The sequence below is a fragment of the Neophocaena asiaeorientalis genome, unplaced genomic scaffold (assembly GCF_003031525.2).
Source record: "Neophocaena asiaeorientalis asiaeorientalis breed wild unplaced genomic scaffold, Neophocaena_asiaeorientalis_V1.1 scaffold15, whole genome shotgun sequence".
Lineage (NCBI taxonomy): Eukaryota > Metazoa > Chordata > Mammalia > Artiodactyla > Phocoenidae > Neophocaena > Neophocaena asiaeorientalis.
In genome coordinates, this window is record NW_020185328.1 from 4092885 (window position 1) to 4111562 (window position 18678).

Consider the following 18678-nt stretch of genomic DNA (forward strand, 5'->3'; position numbering starts at 1 on the left):
TGAATCTGTAGATTGCTTTGGGTAGTAGAGTCATTTTCACAATGTTGATTCTTCCAGTCCAAGAACATGGTATATCTCTCCACCTATTTGTATCATGTTTAATTTCTTTCATCAGTGTCTTATAATTTTCTGCCCACAGGTCTTTTGTCTCTTTAGGTAGGTTTATTCCTAGATATTTTATTCTTTTTGTTGCAATGGTAAATGCGAGTGTTTTCTTAATTTCACTTTTGGATTTTTCATCATTAGTGTATAGGAATGCAAGAGATTTCTGTGCATTAATTTTGTATCATGCTACTTTACCAAATTCATTGATTAGCTCTAGTAGTTTTCTGGTAGCATCTGTAGGATTCTCTATGTATAATATCATGTCACCTGCAGTGACAGCATTACTTCTTTTCCGATTTGGATTCCTTTTATTTCTTTTTCTTCTCTCATTGCTGTGGCTAAAACTTCCAAAACTATGTTGAATAATAGCGGTGAGAGTGGGCAACCTTGTCTTGTTCCTGATCTTAGTGGAAATGGTTTCAGTTTTTCACCATTGAGGATGATGTTGGCTGTGGGTTTGTCATATATGGCGTTTATTATGTTGAGGAAAGTTCCCTCTATGCCTACTTTCTGGAGGGTTTTTATCATCAATGGGTGTTGAATTTTGTTGAAAGCTTTCTCTGCATCCATTGAGATGATCATATGGTTTTTCTGCTTCAATTTGTTAATATGATGTATCATGTTGATTGATTTGCATATATTGAAGAATCCTTGCATTCCTGGGATAAACCCACTTTTAATGCGGTGTTGGATTCTGTTTGCTAGTATTTCGTTGAGGATTTTTGCATCTATTTGCATCTATTTTCATCAGTGATATTGGCCTGTAGTTTTCTTTCTTTGTGACATCTTTTTCTGGTTTTGGTATTAGAATGATGGTGGCCTCGTAGAATGAATTTGGGAGTGTTCCTCCCTCTGCTATATTTTGGAAGAGTTTGAGAAGGATAGATGTTAGCTCTTCTCTAAATGTTTGATAGAATTAGCCTGAGAAGCCATCTGGTCCTTGGCTTTTGTTTGTTGGAAGACTTTTTCTTTTTTTTTTTTTTTTTTTTTTTTTGCGGTACGCGGGCCTCTCACTGTTTGTGGCCTCTCCCATTGCGGAGCACAGGCTCCGGACGCAAAGGCTCAGCGGCCATAGCTCACGGGCCTAGCCGCTCCGCGGCATGTGGGATCTTCCCAGACCAGGGCACGAACCCGTGTCCCCTGCATCGGCAGGCAGACTCTCAACCACTGCACCACCAGGGAAGCCCTGTTGGAAGACTTTTAATCACAGTTTCAATTTCAGTGCTTGTGATTGGTCTGTTCATATTTTCTATTTCTTCCTGGTTCAGTCTCAGAAGGTTGTACATTTTAAGAATTTGTCCATTTCTTGCAGGCTGTCCATTTTATTGGCATATAGTTGCTTGTAGTAATCTCTCATGATCCTTTGTATTCCTGCAGTGTCAGTTGTTACTTCTCCTTTTTCAGTTCTAATTCAATGGATTTGAGTCTACTCCCTTTTTTTCTTGAAAAGTCTGACTAATAGTTTATCAATTTTGTTCATCTTCTCAAAGAACCAGCTTTTAGTTTTATTGATCTTTTTAATCATTTCCTTCATTTCTTTTTCATTTATTTCTAATCTGATCTTTATGATTTCTTTCCTTCTGCTAACTTTGGGGCTTTTCTGTTCTTTCTCTGATTGCTTACGGTGTAAGTTTAGGTTGTTTATTTGAGATGTTTTTTGTTTCCTAAGGTAGGATTGTTTTGATATAAACTTCCCACTTAGAACTGCTTTTGCTGCATCCCATAGGTTTTGGATCATCGTGTTTTCAAGGTCATTTGTTTCTAGGTGTTTTTTGATTTCCTCTTTGATTTCTTCAGTGATCTCTTGCTTATTAAGTAGTGTGTTGTGTACTCTCCATGTGTTTGTGTCTGGTACAGATTTTTTCCAGTAATTGATATCTAGTTTCATAGCATTGTGATCGGAAAAGATACTTGGTACAATTTCAATTTTCTTAAATTTACCAAGGCTTGATTTGTGACCTAAGATATGATCTATCCTGGAGAATGTTCCATGAGCACTTGAGAAGAATGTGTATTCTGTTGTTTTTTGATGGAATGTCCTATAAATATCAATTAAGTCCATCTTCTTTAATGTATCATTTAATTGTGTTTCCTTATTTATTTTTATTTTGGATGAATTGTCCGGTGAAAGTGGGGTGTTAAAGTCCCCTACTATGAATGTGTTACTGTCGATTTCCCCTTTTATGGCTGTTAGTATTTGCCTTATGTATTGAGGTGCTCCTATATTAGGTGCATAAATATTTACAATTGTTATGTCTTCTTCTTGGATTGATCCTTTGATCATTATGTAGTACCCTTAATTTTCATTCTTTTTTCTTTATTCTGCTCTGCAGTAGTTATTTCCACTATTTTATCTTCCAGGTCACTGATCTGTTCTTCTGCCTCAGTTATTCTGCTATTGATCCCTTCTAGAGAATTTCAGTTTTATTTATTGTGTTGTTCATCACTGTTTGTTTTCTCTTTAGTTCTCCTAGTTCCTTGTTAAACATTTCTTGTATTTTCTCCATTCTATTTCCAAGATTTTGGATCATCTTTAGTATCATTATTCTGAATTCTTTTTCAGGTAGACTGCCTATTTCCTCTTCATTTGTTAGGTCTGGTGGGGTTTTGCCTTGCTTCTTTATATGCTGTGTGTTTCTCTGTCTTCTCGTTTTGCTTAACTTACTGTGTTTGGGGTCTCCTTTTTGCAGGCTGCAGGTTCGTAGTTTCCATTGTTTTTGGTGTCTGTCCCCAGTGTCTAAGGTTGGTTCAGTGAGTTGTTTAGGCTTCATGGTGGAGGGGACTAGTGCCTGTGTTCTGGTGGATGAAGCTGGATCTTATCTTTCTGGTGGACAGGTGCAACTCTGTTGTTGTGTTTTAGGGTGTCTGTGGCCTTATTATGATTTTAGGCAGCCTCTCTGCTAATGGGTGGGGTTGTGTTCCTGCCTTGCTAGTTGTTTGGCATAGGGTGTCCTGCACTGTAGCTTGCTGGTCGTTGAGTGGAGCTGGGTCGTGGTGCTGAGATGGAGATCTCTGGGAGATTTTCACCATTTGATATTACGTGGAGCTGGGAGGTCTCTTGTGGACCAGTGCCCTGAACTTGGCTCTCCCACATCAGTGGCACAGCCCTGACGCCTAGCTGGAACACCAAGAGCCTGTCCTCAACAGAGCTCAGAATAAAAGGGAGAAAATAAAGAAAGAAAGAAGAAGATAAAATAAAATAAAATAAATTAAAAAAAATAAAGTTATTAAAAAAATAATTATTAAAAAAAAATATTATTACGTAATAAAAAAAAAGGACAGATAGAACCGTAGGACAAATGGTAAAAGCAAAGCTATACAGACAAAATCACACACAGAAGCATACACATACACACTCACAAAAAGAGAAAAAGGGTAAAAAAAAATATATATATCGTTGCTCCCTAAGTCCACCTCCTCAATTTGGGATGATTCGTTGTCAATCAGGTATTCCACAGATGCAGGGTACATCAAGTTGATTGTGAAGATTTAATCTGCTGCTCCTGAGGCTACTGGGAGAGATTTCCCTTTCTCTTCTTTGTTTTCACAGTTCCAGGGGTTCAGCTTTGGATTTGGCCCCGCCTCTGCGTGTAGGTAGCCTGAGGGCGTCTGTTCTTCACTCAGACAGGACGGGGTTAAAGGAACATCTGATTCGGGGGCTCTGGCTCACTCAGGCTGGGGGGAGGGATGGGTACGGAGTGCGGGGCGAGCCTGCGGCGGCAGAGGCCAGCTTGACGTTGCACCAGCCTGAGGCGCGCCGTGTGTTCTCCTGGGGAAGGTGTGGCAGTGGCGGGCCGCACAGGCTCCTGGGAGGGGTGGTGGAAAGTGACCTGTGCTCGCACACAGGCTTTTTGGTGGCGGCAGCAGTAGCCTTAGCATCTCATGCCTATCTTTGGGGTCCGCGCTAATAGCTGTGGCTCGCGCCAGTCTCTGGTGCTCCTTAAGCAGCGCTCTTAATCCCCTCTCCTCATGCACCAAGAAACAAAGAGGCAAGAGAAAGTCTCTTGTCTCTTGGGCAGCTCCAGACCTTTTCCCGGAGTCCCTCCCGGCTAGCTGTGGTGCACTGGCCCCCTTCAGGCTGTGTTCACGCAGCCAACCCCAGTCCTCTCCCTGCGATCCGACCTCCGAAGCCTGAGCCTCAACTCCCAGCCCCCGCCCATTCCGGGTGAGCAGACAAGCCTCTCGGGCTGGTGAGTGCTGGTCGGCACCGATCCTCTGTGCGGGAATCACTTACGCTTTGCTCTCCGCACCCCTGTTGCTGTGCTTTCCTCCGCGGCTCTGAAGCTTCCCTCCTCTGCCACCCGCAGTCTCCGCCATCCAAGGACCTAGTGTATGGAAACCTTTCCTACTTCACAGCTCCCTCCCACTGGTGCAGGTGCAGGTCCTGTACCTATTCTTTTGTCTCTGTTTTTTCTTTTTTTTTGCCCTACCCAGGTACGTGGGGAGTTTCTTGCCTTTTGGGAGGTCTGAGGTCTTCTGCCAGCATTCAGTAGGTGCTCTTTAGGAGTTGTTCCACGTGTAGATGTATTTCTGATGTATTTGTGGGGAGGAAGGTGATCTCCGCGTCTTACTCTTCTGCCATCCTGAAGCTCCTCCATCTAGATAATTTGTTTAACTTTTATACTTAAGTTTATTTCCCAAAACCATATTAACCCACATCCCATGACAAACAATAGAGACATTATCAAAAGATCTGGGAAAAATCAACTTGTAAGTTTGACATTCATTCTCAATTCAGAAATTTGTCCTTAGAAGTACCATCTAGTAATCTCACCTTCTTATTGTGGCCTTTTGTCATTTTATGACACGCAGTGTCTACCCAAAAATACTTGGGAAATTTCCCTCATGGATCTGAACATTCTTAACCTCTTGTCACCTAAGATATTGCTTCCATCTGTATGTTGTCTTCCCAATGTGCAGTAAAACTAAAGGAGAACATCAATATTACATGAACATCAACATTACATAACATCAACATTGAACATCAACATTACATAACTCCTATATATCAAATGGAAGGAGAGTAAAGGTAAACCTTAAAAAATGACAAAAAGTATTGCAGATTATCACCAGATGGCCCTTTCGAAAGTTAGAAAAATAATGGATATTGGAAATCATAGTGATAAAGGGAAAAATAGAAAGGGGGAATGCAGTGCAAGCAAATTGGCTGCAAATTGTGAACAGCTCATCCCAATTCCAGTGGAACATTTTTCTTTCAACATTTGAATCAGCCAATTTGGGTTTAAAATTCTGGCTCCTCCCTTTTATCACTGCTTGATCCTGGGCACGTTACTTAATTAAACTCCCTAAGCCTCAATTTCCTCATCTATTAAATGGGGATAATAATACTCATGTTGCATAAGTTTTATAAGGTTAGAAATATTGGATGCTCAATTCCTAATTTCCAGTAGATATTAAACAAAAAGTATCTACTGTTATAACTATTACTAAACTATTACTAATGAACCTTTTTATGGTCCTTTATAGTATATAGACAACATTCACATCAGACATTCTCTCATTAAATTCTTGCAAGAAAAAAAAATTACAGATAAGAAGTGGAGGGTCAGCAAGATTAGCAAAATTAGCAGCCTGCCAAGTCACATGTTAATGAAACATTAAAGCTGGAATCCAAACCCACATCTTATAATTTTTAACTAGTATTGCTTTTACTCTATGATGTTAAACTAAGAGTGAAGGAATAGTGCTATCTCCCTATACACAGAAAACATTAAAAAAATTTTTTTTTAAATTTTATATTAAAGCATAGTTGATTTACAATGTTATGTTAGTTTTTAGGTGTACAGCAAAGTGATTCAGCTGTACATATACATGTATCTATTCTTTTTCAAATTCTTTTCCCATTTAGGTTATTACAGAATACTGAGCAGCATTCCCTGGGCTATATGGTAGTAGGTCCTTGTTGATTATCTATTTTAAATATAGCAGTGTTTCTGTTTGTTTGTTTTGTTTGTATTTTTTTTTGGCCATGCCATGCAGCTTAAGGGATCTTAGCTCCCCAACTAAGGATCAAACCCGGGCAACCTGGGGCCCCTGCTGTGGAAGAACAGAGTCCTAACCACTGGACTGCCAGGGAATTCCCTAGCAGTGTTTTTAATGTCTCTAAAACAGATGAATAAATAGCATCACATAGTTTATGTAATGCTAATTTTAATGAAAGGAAAAATGTCAACTCCAAATCAAAGAAAATAAACCGTTAAACAGAACTGCAAGAAACAATGTTTCTCAGAAACAAAACAATTATCTCAGTATTTCCTCATAGAAGATATTTGTCCCCAAATATGTGTTTGAAGATCAAACCACTGTTCCTTTATCTTTTTTTAACAGCTACAAGATGGGTTTTAGGAGCATGATTATTAGATGTTCTAGCACTGTTTGGCAGAAATTCATGCTTATTATGGAAAAAGTTATTCTTTCTAGTTGGCTTTGTGGACATTTGTTTATATCCAGATGGGTTAATTAATTATGCAAATGATCAATTATCTAACTCTTTTAATATATAAATATGTGCTGGTCTATGCCTATATAAAATGGCTTATGTCTACATGATCTTTTAATCTATTGGAAGACAGGTAAATAAATACATATGTAAATAAATCAAATAAATATTTACTGAGCTCCTACTATATGTCTTGTACTGTGCTAGGCCCTAGAGTTTAACAGCAATAACAAGACACAGTTATATTGCCCTCAAAGTGATTTCAGTTTGTTGAAGGAAAAAAATGTATACCCAATGAAAATACATCGTGTAATGTGTAAAAGAAGTTCAACAAAAGCTAGTTTGTGATATAGGTCACAAAAATAACAAAAACACATTACTTCAGGATTCTAGAGAATGAATTAGGACCGTACTTGTGTTTTTGCAAAGATCTGAGGGGAGTCAGTGAGATTTACGCACCTTCAGAACAGCTTTTTGGCTCTCTGGATCAACCACTGGGCTGAGCCATGGCCCTTTGGATATTTCCCTGCCTGTAGTCATGTCTCTATGAAGTTGAAGTTGGTTTTCTGTAGAGTCACCAGAAATGACTTCTACTGTAATCCAAGGCCCTTGCTGTTATCCAAGGACTTGTCCCCATGGCATGGACAGAGTAGAGTAGGTTGATTGATTGGCACCAAGTTTTTGGTCTCCATTGGGTTACTTTGCTCATAGGATAGAGTATGGGTAAAGGTACACATAGAAAGTTAGGCTGATGGTCAGAGGCCATCAAGATGTGTTCTGATACCTGGACCACGATAATCCCGTCAGCATGCTTTTTTCCTCTGACCATCTGCTTTGTTAAACAGTCAGAATCACAGAATCATAGGATTCCTATATCACAGCTCTTTACAGTTTATAAAGCATTCTAATGCATTACCTCATCATAACAACAACCCTATGATGTAGGATGGGCAGTTTTTATCCTTTTATGACAGATGGGGAAGCTGAGAGACAGCAGGTTTCTTTAGTTTGTTCAACATCACATATTAGAATAAAAGCCGAGCTGAGAGTAAGCCCAGTTATTCAGGCTCTAAAATCTTTGCTCTTTGCAATCCAGCACACCTGCTTCATGCTGTGCCACCCCAAATATTATGGTGCCCTGTTCTCTGCTTTCCTTTACTTTTTCTACTCTCTTCACCTTCTCTTTATCCTTTCTATTCCTGCCCCTTCTTTACTTACTCCAGTCTTCATTTCTCATTTTTTTCCCTTTCTTTTCATTCCTCTCCTCCCCACACCTGCCCTCCCTTTTATTCTTCTGCTTGAAATTTATAACTAGACTGACTGGCTAGCTGAGGGAAGACTTCCCTGATCAAACTGCCCCACTTTGGTGATTTGCATCAGCAGGGCTGTGGATTTCATATAAGTATATAGGAAGGATTATCATTATTGTGAAATCATAACCCAGGATATGTAGAATATCTGGGTTGGAATGGAACTTCAGTCATTTCTAATTCTTCCACTGAGCAGTTGATCTCCCTTAGGCCTGATATGCTAGCCTGTGAGGGTCAGGGGGCTGGCGTCAAAGGCAGCCAGGACACCTTCCATGGGAAAAGAGCAAGAAAGAAGTAATATGGGTTTTTGTAAACTGACAGCTCTTGCAGAACAGTTCCCAATGTTGTTTTCTGTCTGCTCCTCCCCATTTCTGGGAGAGTCAGATCAAAACAAGGCCAACTAGGAACATCTGTATATGAAGCATAACAAAAATCATGTCACATATGTGACACAGATGAACAAGAATATTGTTTGTGTGCTGTAATCACAGTCTTAGGATTTCCTAGGAAGTGGGATATTGAACAGAAAAATCATCCTAAGCACAACATTTCCATTCTTCATTTCTAAACATGAGGTAATGAACTTTCCATTTCCCCTGCCTATTTTGTTTCTGTCTCTTTAAAATAATGTACTTGTTGAGATTTGTATTTGAAACTATTTTTGGAAATAACTGGAGCATGCAATCACTTAGTAACATGTAGAACAGTAAGTCCCCATTTCTCTAGAGCTCCAGATTTGTCCCTTTTGGAGTCTTAAATTCAACCACCCATCTGTGCATTTGGTCCTCAGAGACCAATCAAAGCCAAAACAGATGAAAGTCTTTGGGAGTCTTTGGGCTTTTGAACATTAAAACCACTGGATCTGCAGTCAGGAAAATTCTGGATTCTGGGTCCAAGATCTGTCTTTAGTGCTCTGTTACTTTGGGGGAAAAAGAAAACACTTGATTTCTCTGCCGTTTCCTTATCTACAAAATGAGGAGACTGAACTAGGATAAAATGCTATGATTTTAAAATATTTTAGGAATAGTCTGTGTTTCCAAAGCCCTGAGATGCCAAAGGAAAAGCTGTAGGCCACTGGGTAGATGGAAATCACTTTCTGGTTTATCTTTCATTGACTTTTACAATAACATTATAATAGAACAGATGTTTTTGATGTTTAGTGAATGATTGATATAAATTGCCATAATAACATTGCTTTACTGTTTTCATCCTGGTTCATTAACTGTCATTAAAGATACCATGTGACATATTTTGCATGTGCTGTGATGTAATCATCCAGAAGCTGTATTCCTTCCCCTACCAAAGGATCCCCAAGCTGACCATTTGAATCAATGGAGGTGTGAAATTCATTTCCGGATCATCTCTTTAGGAGATCACAAGGTCATTGGCTCTCATCAAAAACATGGATAAGGAAAACAAGATACTGGAATAGAGCAAGAAAGAAGCCAATTCCCACCGCTCCCTGAAGTTTAAATAGTTCCCCTGTGGTTTCAAGTTCAGTTCAGTTCTGCTTTTAATTTAAAACCATTCTCTACCAGGCAACTGATTTTTGCTACTCTCTTGGGTGATTTTCTAAGACAGATTTCACTGTATTCTACCCTTGTGTGTGCACTTAGCTCCCATTAGCAGTAATGGGTGTTATGCATGTATAGCTCCCATTAACAATAATGGAAATTATACTTGTGCATCCAGAGGAAAGTATGCTCCCCAATGTTGGAATTTTTTCAGGAGGAAAAGAACCCCTTATGTAGCATTTGGCTTTTGTTTTAGGCTCTCTATTGTGGTGAAGATTTGTGCTGCCGAGAATGAACACTGTGTGAAAGACTGCCAACCTCCCCATGTGCAATCTGTACAGTATTTTTAAAACTATTGGCTTATCATTTTTTACACGACTAAAGCAACATTCAGGCAAAACTTGTTAAAGAAGTAAAACAGATTCAGATCATTTAATAAAGGGCCAGGGAGGGGGCTAAGTAAGTCCCTTAAAGCCAGGAATTCTGGTAAGGTAATGTTATCTGTTTCAGGGTAACAAATATAGAGTAGATTTGAATGGATGGAGAAAGTAATTCTTCAAAAATAACTGAGTGCTATTTATGCAGACTATAATAGCATTCCTCCAGATGAACATGCTTTAACTCAGAGACAATTTTTATCGTTAATACAGTTATGAAAAATGGCAGGTCAAAGGTGATATTACAAGGGGTTGTGAATCATCAGCTTATTAATTTTAGAAAAAATCATGCAAAAAGGATATTTAATTTTAATATGAAGTCAAGAATATGATTCATCTTCATTTTTATGATTGGCAGAATGCACTTAACACTTAAAAATGTTTTGGGATTGTCAGAGTGATGGTGTAAGTATTTACCTCTTCTGAAAGTGCCTTTTGTGGAATTCCAAAATTATTGTTAACCTGTAATAGACACTGATCTATGTCTGGCTTTGGAGAACCCCCTGGCACTGCTTGGAGATGTATAAAGTCAGATCCTGTGTAAGGCTTGGGCTTTGGTAGTAAGAGTGAGTCACATAAAAACCTTGGAGTGTTTAAGAGCACAAACCCTGGGGAGAGATATACCCGAGTCCAGAGGATGACTCTGTCAGTTGGGAATTTATTTTACTTCTCTGAGCCCAAGTTTCCACATTTGTAAAATGAGGATCATAATTCTCATCATGTAGTTGTTGTGAAGATTAAATGAGATCTAAAATTGCATTAGCTGAACTATTGTCAACCTATTTAAGGAGATAAAACTTGACAATGCTAGAAACCAGAACATTTCTCTAGCCAGATCATCTTAACTAGCTTTCAATTATCTCTAACCTGTTGTATATTCTACACACAAACTTTATTTTTTCCACTATTTAACCAAAAACTTGCCTATCATGGCCTGTGCTTCTAATTTTAGAGGAAGGATAAACTTAACAACACTCTCAGGAAAAGAATCCCAAATACACAAGCTGCTATTTCCTTTATTCTTCATACTAATCAAAGTAAAAAAAAAAAAATATATATATATATATATATACTCTAAATTTTTAAAGAATATACAACTATGCAGGAACCTAAATTTATTTGTTGAGAATGGTGAAGACTCATATTTTCTTTCCCTTGTTGACTCATCACTGTGATATTGAATGTGTGAGGAATTTGTAAACAAATTCTTTGTAGTGCTTATACATAAATTCTACTACTGTCTTCAAGATATTGAAATATTATGTAAAAATATAGATCTTACCAATTCATTTAGTAAATTAGCTAATCATTTAGCATGCTACATTGGAAGGAGAAAGAGACTATGCCTGTGACCACAAGCATGATACTTAATCTCCATAAACATCAACTTCATCTTCAAAATGAACATAGCATGTATACTTCATCAGGTTGTTTTGAGGAATAAATAATATATAACATGTATAGAGCACCTACTGTGGTGCTTAGTAAATTTTTTTTCTCTCAGCAAGGTTTCGAGGATGGAGAGAGCAGCCTTAAGATGGTACCACAGTTGTAGGCTGTGGGCAGTCAGCACCACACAAGGTACTTTGGCTCCTGAGGAAATATTGGTGTGGGAAGAATAAGTACTCATATGAATGAGGAAGGCTCTAGAAGATGATGAAGGATATCTATTTCATTGATTACTCAGGTTTGCCCAGGGCCAGCATAGCCAGCTGCAATAAGAGCATGCCTAAGTTCTTTTCAGAGTAGTCTGCCTGACTCTGAAAGGATGAAGTTCATCTGCAAGAGATACCAGGGCAGGAATCCCTTCCACTTTGTCCTAGGACAGATGGTGAATTACAGCCTTATTGTAGCCAAGGACTACTTTGTAGAATCTCTAATTTTTGGAAGGATTCCAAGCAAATTGCATTTATTATGTAATGTTTGTGGTCCCATTTTTAAGACATGGATATCTGTCAATCAGGGTTTATGATTGTGTAGATAGTCTGCTTTTACAGAATTGCCATAATCTGTCTTAAAAGTTAAAAGAAAAATAACCTGTAGAGTTTTCTCTTAGGAAATATTCAACTTATGCTTTCATTCTTTGTTTGCCCATTTGTTTATTTATTGGAAACACTGACTATAGCTTGTGGACCCCTAAAGATCAATGAACTTGGGCTTGTTATTTTTGTTTACAGGTTGCATATAAGATCTGTGCATACTGATTTGTTCAGGTTGGGACAGAGCCATTGTGAGTAGGAATTGCTATCCCCAACACTCTCTATACTCTTACCTTATTATATTTTTTTATAGCACTCATTCCCACTTGTACTTATATGTTATGTTTTTGTTTACTGTCTGTCTCCATGAGAGCAGTGACTTTGTCTATTGTTTTTACTGCTATATCGCTATGACCTAGATCATTGCCTGGTATGCGGTACCTATTTGCTGAATGAAGTGGTTGTTGAACAATTGTTTCCTTTTAATAGCTGCATTCTCCTGCCTGGGGAAGTGGAGAGGAGGTTTCTATTGAGTTCTATCTGCAAGACCGGTGGCATGGTACTGGGAACTGACTCAGGAAGTTGGGAAGAAGAGGCAGATGTAAGCCCTACCATTTCCATGAGCTCTTTGGACATGTCAGTTGATCTTCCTGAGCCTTGGGTTTTGGATCTGAGTCTTTAATGCAACCCTCAGAGGGTTGCAGTAAAAATCAAGTATAATAATATATGCCCTATTGTTTTGTGGACTGCAAATGTTTGTTATTAGCATGGCATCACCAGAAAAAGCAAGACATTTGGGACATCGTCCAAATAGTTGTACTCTGCCTCTAAAAGCTATATGGATTTGGGTTGAATATCTTTTCTTTTCTAGGTCTCAATTTCTTCACCTGGAAAAGGAATTGTTATTAATGATCCTGAACATCCCATCCAGCTATGAAAGTCCATGTCACTAAGGACTGTATTTTTCTTTTCATGTTCCTTCCTGAGGTTAGGGATTATGTAGGTGTTCCTTCAATTTCTATGAAAATACCATAAAAAAGATTTAATGTCAGGTGTTGCTTCATTTTCTTTATCGCCATTAGGCGTTGTCCTACTTAGAGTGACAAATTCACGGTCTAACAGTGCTTAAGTTTGCAGTATCTTTCACTACGACAGCCCACAGTGGCTACAAGGAACACCTTTTCCCACATAAATACTACTGTTGATGTGAGACTCAGCACATTTGACAGAGGCAGCTTGCTGTGATGACAGAAAGGGTGCTGAGTTATACAGGAGTCCAGCTTTCACATTCACATTATTCTGTCTTTGGAAAACATGTCTTCCACTCCCCACTAAATTTGAGAAAGAAAACTGCTTTGCCTGTACAGAGCATTCTATTTTCAGAGACTCTCTGAGGAGATCATGACAGCCATGGGCTGGATTTATGGGTGAGCTGTGCTTACCAGCTTACATCTTACATCCTAAGCTAATGAATCCCATGGTTCATGTTAACATGTCTGGACTCTCTACACAGTGAAACTCATGCTTTCCTCCAGGAGGCAGGCACTGAGGGCCGGGGAAGCTGCTGCAGTGCACTGGGGGCTTAATACCATGCAGAGGATGCTGTTATTAGGAAAAGAAATCTCCTTTAGGGCATCGATTTCTTATTTCCACATAAGCGATATGGTACTGTCCCTGTACCTGTCTCAAATCCTAGTTGGGGTTATTAAACAGCGATTGGACATGAAGCTATTGAACTAGGAGTGAATGTAGATAGAAAGCCATTCAGTCAGTGTCTGGGTAGGCAGTTACTCACTTGGGTTTCGGTGAAATAGGTGGGGGATGGAGAAACTGCAAAGACCAATTAGAGTTTGAGTACTTTATATTTTAGTTAATTTAAAGTGTTTTCAGGTTTGCCATAATCTCATTCCAACATATAGGCCTAACTCTTTCTCATTTCTCCCCAGAACCTGTCCTTAATTCCAACTAGTCAAATCTTACAGCCTTTAATTTGAATTTCGTCTGTGTTGCTTTCCTCACGTGATGCCTTTAGTCTAGAGATCTGTCTCCTTTGCCCCCATTCATCTAATTCCTGTACTTTTCTTAAGGTACAAATGCAGTCCTTCCTGCCTCATTTTACCCTACAAGCCATATAAATTTCCTTTTTCTGAACTATTACTATATTTTATCCTCATATGTTAGATTTAACTCCATCATAGGTTATATGGCCCTCTGATTTCAGAGCATACTTTGTTTTAAAAAAACTTCTCTTGATTTCTAATGAAATATTAGAAATATAGTAAGTTCACACAAATTTCTTATTTGTTGGTTGCCAGGGTCTAAATGATTTCTTTTTTTTTTTTTAGCATCTTTATTGGAGTATAATTGCTTTACAATGGTGTGTTAGTTTCTACTGTATAACAAAGTAAATCAGCAGATAAATATATCCCCATATCTCCTCCCTCTTGCGTCTCCCTCCCACATTTGATATTGAGCTGCATGAGCTCTCTGTATATTTTGGAGATTAATCCTTTGTCAGTTGCTTCATTTGCAAATATTTTCTCCCATTCTGAGGGTTGTCTCTTCGTCTTGTTTATGGTTTCCTTTGCTGTGCAAAAGCTTTTAAGTTTCATTAGGTCAGGGTCTAAATGTTTTTTAACAATTTTTTAAAAATCTCGAATTCAAATGAAAGCATCTTTGATCTCCCAAAACTGTGTCTTTCATTTTTTTTTAAAGCTCTTTGTTAAAAATCTGTAAAGAACTGGAGTTCCTTGGTGGCCTAATGGTTAGGATTCTGAGTTTTCACTGCCATGGTATCGGTTCAATCCCTAGTCAGGGAACTGAGATCCCACAAGCCATGGAGTGTGGCAAAAAAAAAAAAAAAAAATGTGTAAAGAGCCATGTGAAGAGCCTAGTACAGACCCTGGCATATATTAAATGCTCAATAAACTTTAGCTTTATCATTGTCACCTTCACTGGCTTTGTTTCTCATGACTCAGTTTGTGTCAACATAGAATATGTTTCATGCTTAGTCCCCCCTAAACACACGATGCCCCCACATCCTTCTCTGTCTCAGGGAGGAAGGGCAGCCCTAATTCATTGTCTTCAGGGTCACCATCTTCTTTCTCTCCCCCTCACCCTCCACCATAATACTTCCTTCTGCTAGTCAGTATTATTTTTAGCATCTTCTAAATTTATTTTCCCCATTAACCAATGCACTGACCTCTCTCTCCATGGAATCTTCCACAATAATGGGCTGTTTATGCTTAATGGTGTTACAAATTTAATAATAAACCTATTATGAATGATAATTTCAGCAATTTTTAAATATATTTCTTTTTTAAATAGTGGCAAGATCTTTCAGTGATTCTGTACTTTTAGTTTCATGTACTTTATAGAATGCATTCAAAGTCATTTGCTTAGATTTTTTTCCTGAATGCTTCCTAATCATTCTTAATTACTTTTCGATGTAGATAGAGTGAGAAACCTTTTCTGTTTAAAGAAATGTTATTTACCACAAAAGTAGAGCATGCAACAGCTGGTTGAAAAGAACCCAAAATGAAGAATTATAACATTATAAAGAGAAAGATTAACTTTCTTTCTTATCAACTTGTTTTGGTTCTTGAAACTAGCTTTCATTTTCTCTAGAAGTTGATTGGAGGGTGGGGGCAGAAGGACGTCAGCTATATTAAGGGTGTCTGTATACTGGAGTCAGTTAGCTCCATTTGGAATTTTGGCTCTGCCATTCCCTAATTGGGTGATCTTGGACAATTTATTTAACATCCCTGGGCCTCAGTTTTCTCATATATAGAATGGGTATAATATGGGTTCAACCTACCTTGTAAGGTTTTCATGTTTTTTTAATTGAATAATATTTATAAAAGACAACACAATGCCCTAGAATATAGTAAGCACTTGCTGCAACCGTGGAGTGATTGCATCAGCTAGAAGAAAACTTTGCTTATTTCATAGTCCATAGTTCAATAATTTCCTAGGCAGCTATTTTGACCTGCCATTCTCTGTAGCTTTGAATTCACTGGAGCCACCCTAGCTATAGTTCTTTGGGAGTTGCAGGGCTGGGACTTCATTAATTCAACTGTTTTTGCAATGCCTGGAGGAGAGTTCCCTATGAAAACCGGAGAGAAATGTGAGGAGGTGTAGCCATAAACAAGATTATGAAGGAGACAATTCATGCTGTTCAGTGTCTTCGCATTTACTTTTTCTATGTCCATGGTTGAAAACTTCCATGTGCCTGGGTATGTGTAGCAGAAGCTGCAGTTAATTCTAGATTTGTCATTAATTCAGTTCATAGACACAGCTTCAAGCAGAAGATGGTAACTGGAAGCCATGGTGATAAATGACAGGGGCAGTTCAGGCAAAGAACCAGGAAACTCTAACATGGAGTAATATTATATTCATGTATTTGTTCATTCATGTATTTATTTATTCATCCAGTAATTATTGAGGAATTTCTATGTTCTAGGCACTGGTCTAGGTGCTTAGGATATATGTCAACAAAACAAAGAATGTCCTGCTTAAGGTCTAGAAGAATGGATACACAATAAAATAAGAGAAATATGGAAAGATAGAAGAGTATAGAGAGGGGCCTACCATAGTCTATGGGTCATGGAAGGCCTCTGTAAAGGAGTGTTATTTAAGCTGAGTAGGCAATAGCATGAGGGAATGAAATGTGTTTCAAAAGAAAATAGCCTATGAAAAACACAAGGGGCTTGCAAAAGTGTGCTGAGAATTAGGGCTTGTTAGGCAGGCTAACATTTTGTCGCCCCTTAAAATGGATATTTAAAAACTATTCATTCAATATTTACTTCTTGGGGTCAAGGAGGAATTGATTTTTCTACTACGAAAAACTATATGCAAAACACATTCTCTTAGTAATTCACTTCAGCAGGGTCAAAGCAAGGTTGATATTGTGGAATTATTCAATGAAATGTTCCCCATTTTCTTCTTTTTCTTCAGTTTGTGTGTGTTTTGAATCAGAGAACTTCTTGGGAGGTGTGTTAAAAATGCAAAATTTAGGGCTTCCCTGGTGGCGCAGTGGTTGGGAGTCTGCCTGCTGATGCTGGGGACATGGGTTCGTGCCCCGGTCCGGGAAGATCCCACATGCCGCGGAGTGGCTGGGCCCGTGAGCCATGGCCGCTGAGCCTGTGCGTCTGGAGCCTGTGCTCCGCAACGGGAGAGACCACAACAGTGAGAGGACCGTGTACCGCAAAAAAAAAAAAAAACCCAAAACAAAAACAAACAATAAAGATCCAAGTTAGCAAGCCCAGTATTTCTAATGTGTTCCAGTGAGGTGAGCACCCCAGCAGGTTCAGCGTCTACTTAAACTCTTAAATAAGTTAAGGGTGACGAGCATAAAGTGCAAAGGAGAGCGTGTGAGACAAGGCTGAAAAGGTAAGTGGGGTCCAGTTATGAAGGGCCGTGTATGACATGTGAGGAGTTTACAATTTGTCTATAAGAAATGTGAAACATTGAAGCAGGGAAATGACACAGCAAAATTTTTGGTTTAGGGAGATCTTTCTTGTGGCAGTGTGAGCCAAAGCATTGGAGGTAAGCAAGGCCTAATAAAGGAAAATGCATCAGTAGAATGTTTGGATAATTGAGGTGAGAAATGTTAGTATATTTAGCTAGGAGGGTGTCAGTCAGTAGAGTGTAGGGCGTGTCTTGATACATGAAGCAGAGTAACTGGAAGTATTAGAGGAGGCATTATCAGCTGAACCTGCTGGCAGATAACAAAGCACCATTCCCTAGACTGGAGTTCAGAGATAGGACTCCAGTTCATGGTCCCTGAGTGGTAAGAGTGAGGTGAGGCTTAATAGGCAAGGGTTTATAAACCTCCCTGATTAAGACATGGATCCTGGCAGTGGAACTGTCATAGCAAGAAGAGACTTTATTATAAGAAAAAGGGCATGAGAAAAAGAAGAGGAGAGATGTACAGAGAAAGGTGCATTTCAGTGAGGATGTGGATCTGTGAGGAATCTCAGTCTGAGGGCCTTAATTATCACACTTGTGTATCAACAGCTCCTTGGAAAGAATTTGAGAGACTAGGATGCTAATAGCTGATAATGGCATAATGTTTTACGTATTCAGTCTTTGCGTCCTTCCAATTAATTTTCTGCACAGCAACCAGAGTTCTTAAAGAGAAACCTGGTCATTCATTGCTTTCCTTAAAAAACTTCAGTGTCTTTTTTGATAAATACCAGAATCTTTGTTGTGGTTTACACAGCCCTGCTACTGCTAACCCCTGCTCAACTTCTGGCCTTGCTTTGAGGCATTCTCTCCCACCCTTAGGGTTCAACCACCAGAGGCTTCTTTCAGTTTTTTTTTTTTTTTAATTCTAAACAACATTATGCCTGTTTCCAGACTTGCTATGTGCAATGCTTTAGAACCCTCCTCTCCTCCTCACTTACTTTTTAACTTCTGGCCTAAATGCTGCTTTATCAGGAAAGTCCCCTATTACATATTCTCACAGCTACCTCCCTTTTCCTTTCATAGCTTTTATAATTGTAATCAGATAATCACTTTAGAAATGTTTTATCATGTCTCTCTTCCCAAGTAGATTGTAAACTCATTGAGAGGGGAAACATGCTTGCTTATTTATTGTAGTATATCTTGTGCCCAGCAGTGTCTGACATATATAAGTCATCAATAAATATTTATTGAATAAATAGTTGAATCATGGATTATTTTTAAGTACCCTGTAGCTATGCCTTAATTCAAAGCATTGGTTTTTTTTAGTGGTAGTGCTGAAGTCATCAGTAGCAGAGAAACAAGCATCTTTGAATAGGGATGGACCTTCCTAGCATCCCTTAAATTATACTGTTTATGCATTTTCCTACTTTATAGCAGAATGTTGTCTTTTTAGGCAAAGAACAA